The following is an 11,493-nucleotide window of genomic DNA, read 5'->3' as shown; positions in this document are numbered from 1 at the left end:
GGAGTTGAAGTCCACAAGTATAAAAGGGCCATAATCTCTCTCCCCCCCCCCATGCTGGCTGAGGAATTCTGGGAGTTGAAGTCCACAAGTCATATAAGGGACCATAGTTCTCTCCCCACCACACCAATGCTGGCTAAGGAATTCTGGGAGTTGAAGTCCACAAGTCATAAAGGGACCATAGTTCTCTCCCCCACCACACCAATGCTGGCTAAGGAATTCTGGGAGTTGAAGTCCACAAGTCATAAAGGGACCATAGTTCTCTCCCCACCACACCAAAGCTGGCTCAGGGATTCTGGGAGTTGAAGTCCACAAGTCATATAAGGCAATAGTCTCATTCTATTTGTATATTTACAAAGTCAACTTATTGCCCCCAACAATCTGGGTCCTCATTTACCTACCTTATAAAGGATGGAAGGCTGAGTCAACCTTGGGCCTGGTGGGACTAGAACCCGCAGTAATTGCAGGCAGCTGTGTTTTAATAACAGGCTTCTTACAGCCTGAGCTATCCCGGCCTTCACCAGAGCCAGAGCCAGTTTGCAGTACTGGTTAAAGCATCTGATTAAAAATCTGGAGACTGTAAGTTTTAGTTCCACTTTAGTCACCAAGCCAGCTGGCTGAGGAATTCTGGGAGTTGAAGTCCACAAGTCATAAAGGGACCATAGTTCTCTCCCCACCACACCAATGCTGGCTAAGGAATTCTGGGAGTTGAAGTCCACAAGTCATAAAGGGACCATAGTTCTCTCCCCACCACCCAGCTGTAACAGATAAGCAGAGCTGGTAGCTGGCGCCCCCCCCAACCCAACCCACGACGCGTGAGAAGCATGCGCAGACGACGATACACGGCGCATTACTGTGGAACCGGTGGGCGGTTAGAAAATTTTACTACTAACAGAGATACAAAAGTGGGCAGTAGGTATAAAAAGGTTGACTACCCCTGATTTAATGCCCAGGATGGTTTTATTTATTTTTTATTTATTTATTTTATTTACATTTATATCCCGCCCTTCTCCGAAGACTCAGGGCGGCTTACAGTGTATAAGGCAATAGTCTCATTCTATTTGTATATTTACAAAGTCAACTTATTGCCCCCCCAACAATCTGGGTCCTCATTTTACCTACCTTATAAAGGATGGAAGGCTGAGTCAACCTTGGGCCTGGTGGGACTAGAACCCGCAGTAATTGCAGGCAGCTGTGTTTTAATAACAGGCTTCTTACAGCCTGAGCTATCCCGGCCTTCACCAGAGCCAGAGCCAGTTTGCAGTACTGGTTAAAGCATCTGATTAAAAATCTGGAGACTGTAAGTTTTAGTTCCACTTTAGTCACCAAGCCAGCTGGGTGACCTTGGGCCAGTCCCTCACTCTCTGTCCTGGGAAGGAAACAATGGCAAATCACTTCTGAAAATGTTTGCCAAGAAAACTGCAGGGACATTTTCCAAGAATTGAGACACAATTGAATGGAAGAAGAAGAAGAAGAAAAATCTCCGCTTTTGGATTTCGTGTGAAAGAAAGAAAGAAAGAAAGAAAGAGAGAGAGAGAGAGAGAGAGAGAGAGAGAAAACTGTCTAAACCAGGGGTCTCCAACCTCGGTCCCTTTAAGACTTGTGGACTTCAACTCCCAGAGTTACTCAGCCAGCTTTGCTGGCTAAGGAACTCTGGGAGTTGAAGTCCACAAGTCTTAAAGGGACCGAGGTTGGGGGCCTCAGATCTAAACAATGTACAGGTAATCCTTGACTTATAACCCTGACTCGTTTACTGACAGTTTGAAATTACCACGGCCCTGAAAACAATGACTTACGATTGTTTCCCACACTTTCCACACCATCTTTGGGGTTACGTGATCCAAATTCCGATGCTTGGCAACTGGTTCCTATTTATAACGGCTACAATGCCCCGAAAGTTTTTAAGAAGAGATTGGATAACCATTTGTCTGAAGTGGTGTAGGTTTTCCTGCCTAGGCAGGGGGTTGGACTAGAAGACCTCCAAGGTCCCTTCCAACTCTGTGATTCTGTTCTAAGTTCTAGTCCCGTCTTAGCCATGAATGCTGACTGGATGGCTTTGGGCCAATCACCAGGAGACAATGAGTTCTAGTCCCACTTTAGGCATGAAAGCTGGCTGGGTGACTTAGGGACAATTAACCAGGTTAATGCAAGAGTAAAAAGAATTACAATACTGATATGATATAGTATTGTGAAATGAAAAACAAATACATAAAATGAGCCAGTGTGGCCTAATCATTAAGGCACCAGGCTAGAAACTAGGAGATCATGAATTCAAATCCTGCCTTTGCCATGAAAATGGTTGGATGACTGGACCAATTACCAGGAGACAATGAGTTCTAGTCCCGCCTTAGGTATGAAAGCTGGCAGGGTGACTTTCGACCAATCACAGGGAAACTAGAATTCTAGTCCCGCCTTAGCCATGAAAGTCAGGTGGATAACCATGAGCCAATGAGTCTCTCTCAATCCAACCCACCTCACAGGGTTGTTGTTGTGGAGAAAATAGGAGGAGGTAGGAGTATTAGGTATGTTCACTGCCTGGAGTTATTTATACAAATAATAAAGGCAGGATACCAATAAATAAATAACGTAGGAGGAAGAAGAAGGATGCGATAAATCTGAATATTGTGGCGTGGATGAATATATGCAAAATGAAATAAAGCTGTGCATTTAATTTTAAAACGAAAAAGTTGAAATAGGTGAATTGGTTCATCCAAATTATTCATATTTATGACAGCTGGTATTTATGACAGCTGGCACTCATAGATTAATAATAGACACATTTACATCCCATGAATGTTAATAATGAAAGAGCCAGAAGCAGTTGTGAAATGTAAAATTTGTTACTACTGGTTCTGTGGGCGTGGCTTGGTGGGGGTGGGTGTAATTTGACTGGGTGGGTGTGGCCAACTTTTTTTTTTTTACTTTTAAAAGCATTTTTTCTACCTCTTCGGCCGAAGAGGTTGTAAAAAAATGCTTTTAAAAGGCTAAAAATGCTTTTAAAGCATTTTCAGCTGAAGAAAAATGCTTTTAAAGCATTTTCAGCTGAAGAAAAATGCTTTTAAAGCATTTTCAGCTGAAGAAAAATGCTTTTAAAAGGCTAAAAAAATGCTTTTAAAAGTCTCTGATGATCCCAGTTGAGCCGCGCGATCATCAGAGGTTTTTTGTTTTACTTCAGCTGAAGAAAAAAATGCTTTTAAAAGTAAAAAAAAACCAAACACCTCTAATGATCGTGCGGCTCATCTGGGCATGGAGGCAGGGATTTTTGCTACCGGTTCTCCAAACCAGCCACTGCCATTGCTACCAGATTGGGCGATCTGGTCCAAACTGGGAGCATTTCACCCCTGGTAAGAGGTAAGTTTCAATAATAATAATAATAATAATAATAATAATAATAATAATAATAATAATAATAATAATAATAATAATAATAATAATAATAATAATAATAATAATAATAATAATGTTTTAATTTGTATACCGCCCTTCTCCCGAAGGACTCAGGGCGGTGAATAGGCAAATAAAATAGAAACAGAAACATACACCATAATTAAAACAACCCTTAAAAAACTGATTCAAATTTGCTAAAAAATTTAAAATAACATTACACCCCATAAAATTACAGAAATTTAAAACCCATCAAAATTCAATTAAAATTTAAAATTTAGAATTTAAAATCAGGCCAGTACAGCCATACGAAATAAATAGGTTTTAAGTTCGCGGCGAAAGGTCCTAAGGTCAGGTAGTTGTCGAAGCCCGAGGGGAAGCTCGTTCCACAGGGTAGGAGCCCCCACAGAAGGCCCTTCCTGGGGCCGCCAGTCGACACTGTTTGGCTGACGGCACCCTGAGGAGTCCCTCTCTGTGGGAACGCACCGGACGCTGGGAGATAGAAGCCGGCAGTAGACGGTCCCGTAAGTAGCCCGGTCCTAAGCCATGGAAAAAAAAAGTGCAATATTCTTAATAAATATTGTGGTACGGACAGGAGGGGAAATATGAATCCATGAATGGATGCTTGGGAAAATGGCAAGAAAATACAAAAAAAAAAAAAAAAAAAAAGGAAATTTGGGGGCATTTAGCAATTCAAGAATAAATGAGGATGGTGGCCGTGAGAAGCATCTGCTTAGAAAAAGAGGCAATACGTTTGTTTCAAAAATAGGATGCGAGGTGGGTTGGACTGAGACTGAGACGTAGACGATACGCCTGGAGAAATGTTAAAACATCAATGTGTTTGTTTAGAGGGTGTCGGAGACAGCTAATTCCAGGAGAAAGTCAAAACACTGACTTGAAAACTTGTAAACAAGTCTGACTTTTTTTTTTTTAAAATTCTTTTGTTGCTTTTAAAGCAATGACAGAGAAACAGAAAAACAAAACACGAAGATAAAAATACTTGCATTGTCCGAGAAAACCCCGCATAGAAAATATTTTCTTAAGTGAAAAAAATACAATAAAAGAGAAAAAAGCTATGTATCATTTCAGCTGTTGTTACCAATCTATATATAGCTATTTCATGTTGCTATTATTCGTGACGATACCTATTGCTGATCCATTTATATAGCTATCGTTCTTAAAAAATAGTTATGTAAAAAAAAAAAGAGAGAGAGAATGCATATGGGAAGGCTGCCCTTTCAATAGATTTCAGGAAAAATACCAAAATTGGAAGACTCCAGAGGATTAATTTCTTAACCACGACTGAGCAGCTGTTTGGCAGAATTCTGACTGAAAAGGTAAAAGAGGTGAAAATCAACGAAATCCATAAATATACTTCATGCCAAACAAGGAAAGGAAAACCAAAATGAGATGTTTGTTTTGCAGCAATTCTGCTGAAAAATGTATGAACATTTTATGTATGTATGAATCTCAACCAGCAAATGCTCAGTCTTACATATTGGAAAAAAGAACCCAAACACTAAGTGCATACTTGATGGACATTACCTTGCAGATGACCCCCACCCCGTTAAAGACCTTGGAGTTTTCATGTCAATGATCTAAGTGCCAAAGCCCACTGTAACTACATAGCAAAAAAGGCTCTTAAGAGTTGTAAACCTAATCTTGCGTAGCTTCTTTTCCAAAAACACTACACTGCTAACTAGAGCATATAAAACATTTGCTAGACCAATTCTAGAATACAGCTCGCCTGTTTAGAACCCTCACCACATCTCTGACATCAATACAATTGAACGTGTCCAGAAATATTTTACAAGTTCTCCATTCCTCTGAAAACAACAAAATACCTTATCCCACCAGATTTGAAATCCTAGGCTTAGAAAACTTGGAACTCCGTCGCCTTCGACAAGACCTAAGTTTAACTCATAGAATCATCTATTGTAATGTCCTTCCTGTTAAAGACTACTTCAGCTTTAATTGCAATAATACAAGAGCAACCAATAGATTTAAACTTAATGTTAACCGCTTTAATCTAGATTGCAGAAAATATGACTTCTGTAACAGAATCATCAGTGCTTGGAATACTTTACCTGACTCTGTGGTCTCTTCCCATAATCCTAAAAGCTTTAACCAAAGACTTTCTACTATTGACCTCACCCCATTCCTAAGAGGACCATAACGGGCGTGCATAAGAGCACAAACGTGCCTTCCGTTCCTGTCCTATTTTTTCTTCTTCTTCCTATATATATGCTTATACCTCCTTATATTTACTCATATATGTGTTTATTTACTATATAATCTTTTTGTATGATACTTACATATATTGTTGTGACAAAATAAATAAATAAATAAATAAATGAACAAACGCAAGAAGGAAAGGTTAATATAGATTTGTTAATTTAGAGCATAGGTACAATAAAGTAAATAAACTTAGGTTATGGAAGGTTTTGCACAAATATGAGGAGCTATTTGCTGGATATAATAAGAATATGATGAAAGTGACTGCAGTATGATGAAAGTAAAACTTGCAAGAACAATAGTTAAATAAGTGGAATAAATAGAATAAAAGACATCAGCGTGAGATATTTGCTTGTGTTTTTTTTTAATATATTAATAGAAAAGTATATTAAGGCAAGCTTGGGATGAGTTAGGGTTGTGTTCAATTTGAATTCAATTCAGTTCAGTTCAAAGCCTTTATTGTCATTGTACATCATGTATACAACAAAATTGGTTTAGCCTCACTGGTGCTGGTGGTTCAGTGGCTAAGATGCTGAGCTTGTCGATCGAAAGGTCGGCAGTTCAGCGGTTCGAATCCCTAGTGCTGCTGTGTAACAAGGTGAGCTCCCGTTACTTGTACCAGCTTCTGCCAACGTAGCAGTTCGAAAGCAGATAAAAAATGCAAGTAGAAAAAATAGGGACCACCTTTGGTGGGAAGGAAACAGCGTTCCATGCGCATTTCGCATTTAGTCATGCTGGCCACGTGACCACGGAGACGTCTTTGGACAGCGCTGGCTCTTCAGCTTTGAAACGGAGATGAGCACCGCCCCCTAGAGTCAGGAACAACTAGCACATATGTGCGAGGGGAACCTTTACCTTTACCTTACTACTGGTGCAGTCCAAAGAAGAATACAAGACAATATGAATAATACAAAGAATAATCCTTATACAAGTAGTTAGGGGGGAAAAAACCCTAGTCAAACATTTCCATATGTACATCATATTTTGTGCAACATGTATACTACTCTGGTGCAGGGGTGAAATCCAGCAGGTTCTGACAGGTTCTAGAGAACCAGAAGCGGAAATTTTGAACAGTTCGGAGAACCGGTAGTGGAAATTTTGAGTAGTTCGGAGAATTGGAAAATACCACCTCTGGCTGGTCCCAGAGTGGGGTGGGAATGGAAATCTTGCAATTTCCTTCCCCTGGAGTGGGGTAGGAACAGAGATTTTGCAGTATCCTTCCCCTGCCACACCCACCAAGCCACACCACGCCCACCAAGCCACGCCCACAGAACTGGTACTAAAAAAAATTGGGGTTTCACCACTGCTCTGGTGTATGATCTTATATCCTGGTCTGTACATATTGCACACTACACTAGCCTCAATTAAATTCGTCACATTAATCTGTTTGTGGTGCTATATTGTGTTTAGGAGTCTGACACCCATGGGTAAAAGCTCTTTTTAAACCTGTTTGTCCGGCTGGCTATACTTCTGTGTCTTCTGCCGAATGGTAGAAGTGAAAAGAGACACTGACCAGGGTGTGAATCATCCGTAAGTATTCCTTGCTCTGCTGAAACAGGAAGACATGGCGATGTCATCCGGTGGTGCTAGGGGGCAGCCAATGGTGTTAATTGGAAATGTAAATGTACATAAACTTCTGTTTGCGGATGACAATCAGTTTCTTTATGATTAAGAATTTTATTAAAATTATCAAAATATAACATATAAATGGGGAACCAGGATAGAAAGTGGGGGAGCGTGAGTTCTAGTACTATCTTAGCCATGAAAGCCAGCTGGGTGACTTTAGGCCAATCACCAGGAGAAGGTGAGTTCTAGTACCTTCTTAGCCATGGAAGCCAGCTGGGTGACTTTAGGCCAATCACCAGGAGACGGTGAGTTCTAGTACCGTCTTAGCCATGAAAGCCAGCTGGGTGACTTTAGGCCAATCACCGGGAGATGATGAGTTCTAGTACCTTCTTAGCCATGAAAGCCAGCTGGGTGACTTTAGGCCAATCACCGGGAGAGGGTGAGTTCTAGTACCTTCTTAGCCATGAAAGCCAGCTGGGTGACTTTAGGCCAATCACCGGGAGAGGGTGAGTTCTAGTACCGTCTTAGCCATGAAAGCCAGCTGGGTGACTTTAGGCCAATCACCAGGAGAGGGTGAGTTCTAGTACCTTCTTAGCCATGAAAGCCAGCTGGGTGCCTTTAGGCCAATCACCAGGAGAGGGTGAATTCTAGTACCTTCTTAGCCATGAAAGCCAGCTGGGTGACTTTAGGCCAATCACCAGGAGACAGTGAGTTCTAGTACCTTCTTAGCTATGAAAGCCAGCTCGGTGACTTTAGGCTAGTCCTCTCTCTGCCCAACCCACCTCACAGGATTGTTGTAGGGAAAATAGGAATAGGAAGATGTGTTGGATACGTTCTGCTGCCTTGAGTTTTTTGTAAAAATAATAAAGGCAGGATACAAATAAGTTCATGAAAATAAAAGGAGCACGGTGGCTTGAGTTGTTAGGATGCTGGGTTGGAGATTAAAAGCCCTGCGTTCAAGGCACGCTGATTAATTGTTCTTACTTTCAGGACATTTCTCCTTAATTTGAGATTGGTTTTCTCTTGGATTAGTTTCAAGGAGAAAAACCAAATCCTTTTCAGTAAACTGTGAGAGGGATCTTGAAGTCCTAGTGGACAATCATTTAGATATGAGCCAGCCGTGTGCAGCAGCTGTCAAAAAAGCCAACACAATTCTGGGCTGCATAAACAGAGGGATAGAATCAAGATCATGTGAAGTGTTAGTACCACTTTATAAGGCCTTGGTAAGGCCACACTTGGAATATTGCATCCAGTTTTGGTCGCTATGATGTAAAAAGGATGTTGAGATTCTAGAAAGAGTGCAGAGAAGAGCAACAAAGGTGATTAGGGGCCCAGAGGCTAAAACATATCGAGAATGATTGCAGGAACTGGGCATAGCTAGTTTAATGAAAAGGTCTAGGGGAGACATGATAGCATCTTCCAGTATTTGAGGGGCTGCCACAAAGAAGAGGGGGTCAAACTATTCTTCAAAGCACATGCAGGTAGAACAAGAAGCAATGGGTGGAACTAATCAAGGAGAGAAGCAACTTAGAACTAAGAAGAAATTTCCTGACAGAACAATTAATCAGTGGAACAACTTGCCTCCAGAAGTTGTGAATGCTCCAACACTGGAAGTTTTTAAGAAGAGATTGGACAACTATTCGTCTGAAATGTTACAGGGTTTCCTGCCTGAGCAGAGGGTTGGACTAGAAGACCTCCAAGGTCCCTTCCAACTCTGCTATTCTATTCTATTCTATTCTATTCTATTCTATTCTATTCTATTCTATTCTGTTCTGTTCTGTTCTGTTCTGTTCTGTTCTGTTCTGTTCTATTCTATTCTATTCTATTCTATTCTATTCTATTCTATTCTATTCTACTCTACTCTGTTTCTGTTTCTGTTTCTGTTTCTGTTCCTACTCCTATTCCTATTCCATTCCATTCCATTCCATTCCAAATATTAGACAGATGCTGTAATGTGTCTTTGTCCACGAAGAGGTGCAAGCCACGGTATTCTCTGCGACACTCTGTAGAAGCCAAAGTTGGACTCTGAAAAAGCGGGATGGGAAGACTAGGGAGGCCTTTGAATTTTGTTGATTCCTGAGACAGTGTGCAAATTCTGCAGACAGGCATGGGTGCTCTTTTGGGTATGTGTTTTTGCTGCGTGTGTCTGCCTGTGTGTTTCTTCCTGCCTCCCTCCCTCCCTCCTTCCCACTTTGATCTCCGAAGGAAAAGCACAATCTTGCACCTTTTGTCCCTCTGTGTGTTTTTAGGCAGCAGCCGGGCTGAACTTTTTTTAGCGCTCTTGAAGCATCCCTGCCGCTTGGTTTATCTCTCCGAGCTCGGCGCTCGGCGTTGAATTGGCGGATGCTTTTCCACCCTTCAGTCGCTTCATCCTTTCCGCCTCTGCTCCTCAGCTGACTCAGCTCGGGCCCCTTGCTGAGAGAGGGCCACATGGGAAGGGGCCAGAGAAGGCATGACTCTGCTTCCGACAGCCCTTGGAAGTGTTAGACATAAACTCTTTAACTCCAGAAACTCCGGCTCACAGAACTGGTTGTTAAACCGGTTGCGTTCTGTCCCCCTCGCCTCAGTCCGAGCCGATGACTTAATTAGCCGGCAACTATCAGCTTCTGGCAGCAAACTAGCGAGAGTATCCCAAGTGTCTCTGTTATCTCGCTTGATGCCGATGAGTCAACCAGGAACAAACAGTACTTCAGCTCTAGTTAAGCAGTTGATTTGCTTGCCACGAAGTGGTATAGCAGCCCTTGCTGCTTTTATATCCTGTGGGGTGTGGCTCCATGACTCAGCACTTCCTAGGCCTGCCCCACCCTTGCTTCTGTTGTTCCCGCCTCTCCTGCCTACGAAACCTAGGGTCCAGCCAGGCCTGATTGCCATCAGCCAGGTCTGGAGGCGTGGCCTGGGGGGGGAAAGAGTCAGGGGACGGAGGCCTCGTTATCTCCTCCACCTGGCCTGCCTCTGGCTCCTGGAACTGAGCCAGGGAAGCTGGTGCTCCGGAGGTAAGTCCTGATGGCCCTTCTCCCTCACTTTCTGAGTCACTTTCTGGCAGGGGCCCCCAGCTCAGGGGGCGCAGACCCAACAGGTTGCAGCCCACCATCGATTGTGAGCCACCCAGAGTCCTTTGCTAAGATGGGCAGCTAAAGAGATCAATCAATCAAACAAACAAACAAAAGAGAAAAGAAGGACTAGATGTGAATGATAGCAGTGTTCCAATTTCTAAGCGGCTTCCACAAGGTAGAGGGAATGAAGCTATTCTCCAAAGCACCTGAGGACAGGACAAGAAGCAATGGGTGGAAACTAATCAAGAAGAGAAGCAACTTAGAACTAATACCACCTCTGTTCTCCCCACTGTCACGTGACTGCATTTTGGGAGCTGGGCAATCAGACTTTGGAAAAAGTGGAAAGAAGAGCAACTAAGATGATTAAAGGCCTGGAAACTAAAAGATAAGAAGAACGGTTGCAGGAATTGGGTTTGGCCAGTCTAGAGAAAAGAAGGACTAGGGGGGGACATGATAGAGTATTCTAATATTTGAGGGGCTGCTAGAAAGAAGAATTCAGGGGTTGACTTATTTTCCAAAGCACCAGAAGGCAAGGCAAGAAACAATGGATGGAAACTAATCCAGGAGACAAGCAACCTAGAATTAAGAAGAAACTTCCTGATAGTTAGAACCAGCGGAACAGAAGTTGCCTTCAGAAGTTTTTTTAATTTTTTTAAATTTACATTTATATCCCGCCCTTCTCCGAAGACTCAGGGCGGCTTACAGTGTGTAAGGCAATAGTCTCATTCTATTTGTATATTTACAAAGTCAACTTATTGCCCCCCCAACAATCTGGGTCCTCATTTTACCTACTTTATAAAGGATGGAAGGCTGAGTCAACCTTGGGCCTGGTGGGATTAGAACCTGCAGTAATTGCAGGCAGCTGTGTTTTAATAACAGGCTTCTTACAGCCTGAGCCACACCGCGGCCCAGTGTGAGCGCTCCATAACTGGAGGTTTTTAAGAAGAGATTGCACAACCATTCAGTCTGAAATGGTCTAGATGGGTCTCCTGCTTGAGCAGGAAGGTGGACTGGTAGACCTCCAAGGTCCCTTCTAGCTCTATTCTGACTGAAACAAATAAATTCAGCTTCTTTATGTAATTCTTAAATTCTAGCAGGGAAAGAAATATTTTTCCTATCAATTTTCTCCACAGCAGTTGTATATTCCTTGCAACTAGCATTTGCAGCATCCTTACCAGAAAACCTTTGCATTCAGGTCCAATCAGTCAATTCTAAGGTAAATCAACCCTGATTCAGTGATGGCTTTCAAACATTTTTT

Source organism: Ahaetulla prasina, chromosome 2 (genome assembly GCF_028640845.1).
Source record: "Ahaetulla prasina isolate Xishuangbanna chromosome 2, ASM2864084v1, whole genome shotgun sequence".
NCBI classification, from domain to species: domain Eukaryota; kingdom Metazoa; phylum Chordata; class Lepidosauria; order Squamata; family Colubridae; genus Ahaetulla; species Ahaetulla prasina.
Note: the sequence above shows the minus strand (reverse complement) of the source record.